We start from the raw sequence: 8954 nt of genomic DNA, 5'->3' as shown, positions 1-8954 counted from the left end.
TAGCATGTGTGTGTGTGTGTGTGTGTGTGCGTGTGCGTGTGTGTGTGTGTGCGCAATGCGCGCGCGCGCCCGTTCCGGTGTGTGAGTGTTTGGTTGCTAATGAACAAGGCGCAGTAGAGCTCAGCCCATTCCAGATGGCAATAATGTAGTCTCTCACCCAGTCTGAATGAACGGGTTCTTGATAACAGTATCGTCTTGAACAGGTTCAGTGTCGTGTTTACACATGAAACGGCACGGGGAACCAAATGCTGAAGGTGCAGGGATTCAGGGAAGCCTTTGTGCAGCGCACCACTCGCACAACAGAGATGACTGGATGCGTGAGAGCCACAGTTAGTTTGTGTTGTTGTTGTTGGCGGCTATATCGGAAACAATTACAACGTTGTGTAGAAAACAATTACGGGCTTTTCCCCATTAAATAACTGGTTTATGTCCTTAAAAAAAAAACCCACTCAGAGGATTATTATTATTACCAAAACAAATTGCAGCTGCCTTCGTCGTGCATTGGAGGGGGGTTAATTGTTTGAGGTTGTTAGAAGGATGGAACAACTAACACCGTCTCAATCTCAGGAACTGGTGATGGGGAGGGGGGGTTGTTTGAGGTGGTTACAAGGATGGAACTAATCTGGGGAACAGTGGTGATGGGGGGGCGGGGGGGGGGGTACTGGAGAGTGGAGACGCAGGAGAGGGGGATGGGAGTGAGTGCAGGGCTTAGGGGAGGGAGGAGTGATGACTAGTGGTGGAAGTACTCCGGATTTTTGTACTTAAGTAATAGTAGCGGTAACCAGAAGAGAAGAACTAAAACGTTGTATGATCTGGACACCTCGGAAGAGTGGGCAGTCTGTCTGGCAGCGGTGGCCGAACGGTTTGCGGAGCGGTCTTGATACCGGAAGGTCACCAGTTCGTATCCCCAGACCGGCACGTTAAAATTACCACCACTTAAGTGCCCTTGAGCAAGGCATTGAACCACTACCATGAAATGTTCTATGAGCAGAGCCTGGCTGTAAACAAGTATCTGATGCTTAGTCCAGTTACCCTGGGTAAATATAGTAACTTTGCTTTGTCTGGACGCCTCGGAAGAGTGGGCAGTCTGTCTGGACGCCTCGGAAGAGTGGGCAATCTCTCTGGACGCCTCTGGAATCTGGGTACCAGAACAGTGTAGTCACCAGGATAACTGTACACCTCAGAAGAGCTCTTGGCATCTGGGAAATCTGGGCACAAAAATGGCAATTAAGGCGTTGAAGTGTGTTTAGCTGCCGGCGCCTGTCTGCCGCGCATTTCTGTGATAAAGACGCACCGACTGGACAAGAATCTGATCTGAGATCAGATTCTAAAAATGTCTTCTACATCCTGACAGTTTTCTGAAAAAGCTATGTTTCTATGTGTAGTCGTTCTTCGATTTTTCAAAAATAGCAGACCTACGAGCTCGTAGCGCGCCACCGAGTGGCGCGCTTCGAGCTTGTAGATCTGCTATTTTTCAATAGCTAAAGCATAACATAATGCTAACACCAAAAGGGGTTCCCGCCCAAAATGGGTTAAAGAATGCAGGTTGATTCGCATTCAAAAATACAATTGAAACTGTGGCCATATATAGGCTGACCTGACCGTCTGTCTGTGGAATAAAATGTGGCTTAACAAGTGGTTTATGTTTTATAATTATAACCTAAATCTGGATCTAGTAGTAACTAAAGCTGTCGAAATACGTAAGTACAATGTTTACCTCTGAGATGTACAGCAGAGTAGAAGTATTTAGAAAAATAAATAAAAGTAAAAGTAGTATGTACCAGAAAGCCAGGGCATATTCCACGCATGGGTGGCGGTGCTGTAGAAGGAGAATTGACCCATATTTGTTTTGAAAGTGGGTGGTACAGTACTGGTGGTACAGTACTGGAAAGGAGCAGGGACGGATTAACCCCTACGAGGGCCCGTGGGCCGGTAATATTTGCAGGGCCCCCTTAGCGCACGTGCGCGCGACATTTTCGTGTTTTTCCGTGTTTTTATCATCTTTTTAACCTAAATTTAACAAAATCAACAGCCAATGAAGGGCCCCAGGAGCCCTTTTCAGGGTGTCAAACCTAGTACCTCACGGTCCAATTTCCCCGAAGGGCCCCTGAGAGCCAAGGGCCCCTGGGCCACGGCCCCGCTGGCCCAATGGCTAATTTGTCCCTGGAAAGGAGGGGTGATGACTTGACACAGACAATGCTGCTCTTTTAGCCCATTTTTGGGGCGGGAACCCCTTTTGGTGTGTAAGCATTATGTTGGACTTTAGCTGTTGAAAAATAGCAGATCTACAAGCTCGTAGCGCGGCACCGAGTGCCGCGCTACGAGCTTGTAGGTCTGCTATTTTTTGGAAAAATCGTGAAAATGTATGGTCCAAATGTTGAACCCAAAACCTTTGCATCTGGGGTTCCCCAGAACTACATATTTTGAGATTGGGGTCCGTCCGGGGCATGAAATAGTTTGAGAGCCACTGACATAGAAACAAAGTTTTCTCTGAAAACTGTCATGCTTTGTAGAATTGAACTTAGGTCAAAATGGGTTAAAGAGAGTTCCCTGATGGCCCTCGGAGGCTGCCATGTGTGTGTGTGTGTGCGTGTGTGTGTGTGTGTGTGTGTGTGTGTGTGTGTGTGTGTGTGTGTGTGTGTGTGTGTGTGTGTGTGTGTGTGTGTGTGTGTGTGTGTGTGTGTGTGTGTGTGTGTGTGTGTGTGTGTGTGTGTACTATGTACTATGGGCCATGGCACTAATATGCATTGTACTATGGGCCATGGCACTAATATGCATTGTACTATGGGCCATGACACTAATATGCATTGTACTATGGGCCATGACACTAATATGCATTGTACTATGGGCCATGACACTAATATGCATTGTACTATGGGCCATGACACTAATATGCATTGTACTATGGGCCATGACACTAATATGCATTGTACTATGGGCCATGACACTAATATGCATTGTACTATGGGCCATGACACTAATATGCATTGTACTATGTGGGCCATGGCACTAATATGCATTGTACTATGGGCCATGGCACTAATATGCATTGTACTATGTGGGCCATGGCACTAATATGCATTGTACTATGGGCCATGACACTAATATGCATTGTACTATGGGCCATGGCACTAATATGCATTGTACTATGTGGGCCATGGCACTAATATGCATTGTACTATGGGCCATGGCACTAATATGCATTGTACTATGTGGGCCATGGCACTAATATGCATTGTACTATGGGCCATGGCACTAATATGCATTGTACTATGTGGGCCATGGCACTAATATGCATTGTACTATGTGGGCCATGGCACTAATATGCATTGTACTATGGGCCATGACACTAATATGCATTGTACTATGGGCCATGACACTAATATGCATTGTACTATGGGCCATGGCACTAATATGCATTGTACTATGGGCCATGACACTAATATGCATTGTACTATGGGCCATGACACTAATATGCATTGTACTATGGGCCATGGCACTAATATGCATTGTACTATGGGCCATGGCACTAATATGCATTGTACTATGTGGGCCATGACACTAATATGCATTGTACTATGGGCCATGGCACTAATATGCATTGTACTATGGGCCATGGCACTAATATGCATTGTACTATGTGGGCCATGACACTAATATGCATTGTACTATGGGCCATGGCACTAATATGCATTGTACTATGGGCCATGGCACTAATATGCATTGTACTATGGGCCATGGCACTAATATGCATTGTACTATGGGCCATGGCACTAATATGCATTGTACTATGTGGGCCATGACACTAATATGCATTGTACTATGGGCTATGGCACTAATATGCATTGTACTATGGGCTATGGCACTAATATGCATTGTACTATGTGGGCCATGACACTAATATGCATTGTACTATGGGCCATGGCACTAATATGCATTGTACTATGGGCCATGACACTAATATGCATTGTACTATGGGCTATGGCACTAATATGCATTGTACTATGGGCCATGACACTAATATGCATTGTACTATGGGCCATGACACTAATATGCATTGTACTATGGGCCATGGCACTAATATGCATTGTACTATGTGGGCCATGGCACTAATATGCATTGTACTATGTGGGCCATGACACTAATATGCATTGTACTATGGGCCATGACACTAATATGCATTGTACTATGGGCCATGACACTAATATGCATTGTACTATGGGCCATGACACTAATATGCATTGTACTATGGGCCATGACACTAATATGCATTGTACTATGGGCCATGGCACTAATATGCATTGTACTATGTGGGCTATGGCACTAATATGCATTGTACTATGTGGGCCATGGCACTAATATGCATTGTACTATGTGGGCCATGGCACTAATATGCATTGTACTATGGGCCATGACACTAATATGCATTGTACTATGGGCCATGGCACTAATATGCATTGTACTATGTGGGCCATGGCACTAATATGCATTGTACTATGTGGGCCATGGCACTAATATGCATTGTACTATGGGCCATGGCACTAATATGCATTGTACTATGGGCTATGGCACTAATATGCATTGTACTATGGGCTATGGCACTAATATGCATTGTACTATGTGGGCCATGGCACTAATATGCATTGTACTATGTGGGCCATGGCACTAATATGCATTGTACTATGTGGGCCATGGCACTAATATGCATTGTACTATGGGCCATGGCACTAATATGCATTGTACTATGTGGGCCATGGCACTAATATGCATTGTACTATGTGGGCCATGGCACTAATATGCATTGTACTATGTGGGCCATGGCACTAATATGCATTGTACTATGGGCCATGGCACTAATATGCATTGTACTATGTGGGCCATGGCACTAATATGCATTGTACTATGGGCTATGGCACTAATATGCATTGTACTATGGGCTATGGCACTAATATGCATTGTACTATGGGCTATGGCACTAATATGCATTGTACTATGGGCCATGACACTAATATGCATTGTACTATGGGCCATGACACTAATATGCATTGTACTATGTGGGCCATGGCACTAATATGCATTGTACTATGGGCCATGGCACTAATATGCATTGTACTATGGGCCATGGCACTAATATGCATTGTACTATGTGGGCCATGGCACTAATATGCATTGTACTATGTGGGCCATGGCACTAATATGCATTGTACTATGGGCCATGGCACTAATATGCATTGTACTATGTGGGCCATGGCACTAATATGCATTGTACTATGTGGGCCATGGCACTAATATGCATTGTACTATGTGGGCCATGGCACTAATATGCATTGTACTATGGGCCATGGCACTAATATGCATTGTACTATGTGGGCCATGGCACTAATATGCATTGTACTATGGGCTATGGCACTAATATGCATTGTACTATGGGCTATGGCACTAATATGCATTGTACTATGGGCTATGGCACTAATATGCATTGTACTATGGGCCATGACACTAATATGCATTGTACTATGGGCCATGACACTAATATGCATTGTACTATGTGGGCCATGGCACTAATATGCATTGTACTATGGGCCATGGCACTAATATGCATTGTACTATGGGCCATGGCACTAATATGCATTGTACTATGTGGGCCATGGCACTAATATGCATTGTACTATGTGGGCCATGGCACTAATATGCATTGTACTATGTGGGCCATGGCACTAATATGCATTGTACTATGTGGGCCATGGCACTAATATGCATTGTACTATGCAGGGCCATGGCACTAATATGCATTGTACTATGGGCCATGGCACTAATATGCATTGTACTATGCAGGGCCATGGCACTAATATGCATTGTACTATGGGCCATGGCACTAATATGCATTGTACTATGGGCCATGGCACTAATATGCATTGTACTATGGGCCATGACACTAATATGCATTGTACTATGGGCTATGGCACTAATATGCATTGTACTATGGGCCATGGCACTAATATGCATTGTACTATGGGCCATGGCACTAATATGCATTGTACTATGGGCCATGGCACTAATATGCATTGTACTATGGGCTATGGCACTAATATGCATTGTACTATGGGCCATGACACTAATATGCATTGTACTATGGGCCATGACACTAATATGCATTGTACTATGGGCTATGGCACTAATATGCATTGTACTATGGGCCATGACACTAATATGCATTGTACTATGGGCCATGACACTAATATGCATTGTACTATGGGCCATGGCACTAATATGCATTGTACTATGTGGGCCATGGCACTAATATGCATTGTACTATGTGGGCCATGACACTAATATGCATTGTACTATGGGCCATGACACTAATATGCATTGTACTATGTGGGCCATGGCACTAATATGCATTGTACTATGTGGGCCATGGCACTAATATGCATTGTACTATGGGCTATGGCACTAATATGCATTGTACTATGGGCTATGGCACTAATATGCATTGTACTATGGGCTATGGCACTAATATGCATTGTACTATGTGGGCCATGGCACTAATATGCATTGTACTATGTGGGCCATGACACTAATATGCATTGTACTATGGGCCATGACACTAATATGCATTGTACTATGTGGGCCATGGCACTAATATGCATTGTACTATGGGCTATGGCACTAATATGCATTGTACTATGTGGGCCATGGCACTAATATGCATTGTACTATGTGGGCCATGGCACTAATATGCATTGTACTATGCAGGGCCATGGCACTAATATGCATTGTACTATGTGGGCCATGGCACTAATATGCATTGTACTATGCAGGGCCATGGCACTAATATGCATTGTACTATGTGGGCCATGGCACTAATATGCATTGTACTATGTGGGCCATGGCACTAATATGCATTGTACTATGTGGGCCATGACACTAATATGCATTGTACTATGCAGGGCCATGGCACTAATATGCATTGTACTATGTGGGCCATGACACTAATATGCATTGTACTATGGGCCATGGCACTAATATGCATTGTACTATGGGCCATGACACTAATATGCATTGTACTATGGGCCATGGCACTAATATGCATTGTACTATGGGCCATGGCACTAATATGCATTGTACTATGGGCCATGACACTAATATGCATTGTACTATGGGCCATGGCACTAATATGCATTGTACTATGGGCCATGACACTAATATGCATTGTACTATGGGCTATGGCACTAATATGCATTGTACTATGGGCCATGACACTAATATGCATTGTACTATGGGCCATGGCACTAATATGCATTGTACTATGTGGGCCATGGCACTAATATGCATTGTACTATGTGGGCCATGACACTAATATGCATTGTACTATGGGCCATGACACTAATATGCATTGTACTATGTGGGCCATGGCACTAATATGCATTGTACTATGTGGGCCATGGCACTAATATGCATTGTACTATGGGCTATGGCACTAATATGCATTGTACTATGGGCCATGGCACTAATATGCATTGTACTATGTGGGCCATGGCACTAATATGCATTGTACTATGGGCCATGGCACTAATATGCATTGTACTATGGGCCATGACACTAATATGCATTGTACTATGGGCTATGGCACTAATATGCATTGTACTATGTGGGCCATGGCACTAATATGCATTGTACTATGTGGGCCATGGCACTAATATGCATTGTACTATGGGCCATGACACTAATATGCATTGTACTATGTGGGCCATGGCACTAATATGCATTGTACTATGTGGGCCATGGCACTAATATGCATTGTACTATGGGCCATGACACTAATATGCATTGTACTATGTGGGCCATGACACTAATATGCATTGTACTATGTGGGCCATGACACTAATATGCATTGTACTATGTGGGCCATGGCACTAATATGCATTGTACTATGGGCCATGACACTAATATGCATTGTACTATGCAGGGCCATGGCACTAATATGCATTGTACTATGTGGGCCATGGCACTAATATGCATTGTACTATGTGGGCCATGGCACTAATATGCATTGTACTATGTGGGCTATGGCACTAATATGCATTGTACTATGTGGGCCATGGCACTAATATGCATTGTACTATGTGGGCCATGGCACTAATATGCATTGTACTATGCAGGGCCATGCATATACGTGAACACTATGTTCCATACGTGCACGCGCGCTATGCTATGAACGGCCAACCCAGTGGTTCCCTTAGCGGGTGATATGCTGTGTGCCACTGCTGACGGGTGGAGGAGGGTGCTATGCTGACGGGTGGAGGAGGGTGCTATGCTGACGGGTGGAGGAGGGTGCTATGCTGACGGGTGGAGGAGGGTGATATGCTGTGTGCTGACGGGTGGAGGAGGGTGATATGCTGACGGGTGGAGGAGGGTGATATGCTGTGTGCTGACGGGTGGAGGAGGGTGATATGCTGTGTGCTGACGGGTGGAGGAGGGTGATATGCTGTGTGCTGACGAGTGGAGGAGGGTGATATGCTGTGTGCTGACGGGTGGAGGAGGGTGATATGCTGTGTGCTGATGGGTGGAGGAGGGTGATATGCTGTGTGCTGATGGGTGGAGGAGGGTGATATGCTGACGGGTGGAGGAGGGTGATATGCTGTGTGCTGACGGGTGGAGGAGGGTGATATGCTGTGTGCTGATGGGTGGAGGAGGGTGATATGCTGTGTGCTGATGGGTGGAGGAGGGTGATATGCTGACGGGTGGAGGAGGGTGATATGCTGTGTGCTGACGGGTGGAGGAGGGTGATATGCTGTGTGCTGACGGGTGGAGGAGGGTGATATGCTGATGGGTGGAGGAGGGTGATATGCTGACGGGTGGAGGAGGGTGATATGCTGTGTGCTGACGGGTGGAGGAGGGTGATATGCTGTGTGCTGATGGGTGGAGGAGGGTGATATGCTGACGGGTGGAGG

At 45.3% G+C, this 8954-nt stretch overlaps 1 protein-coding gene across 1 annotated transcript in view; it reads left to right on the top strand.

The window, feature by feature from the left end:
* Window positions 1-8954, top strand: part of LOC306934453 (voltage-dependent N-type calcium channel subunit alpha-1B-like) — a gene marked incomplete at its 3' end in the record, with an annotated part of 212124 nt that overhangs the window by 8426 nt on the left and 194744 nt on the right.

Source organism: Electrona antarctica (genome assembly GCF_951216825.1).
Source record: "Electrona antarctica genome assembly, chromosome: 12".
NCBI lineage: Eukaryota > Metazoa > Chordata > Actinopteri > Myctophiformes > Myctophidae > Electrona > Electrona antarctica.
This window is presented reverse-complemented; position numbering and strand designations above follow the sequence as displayed.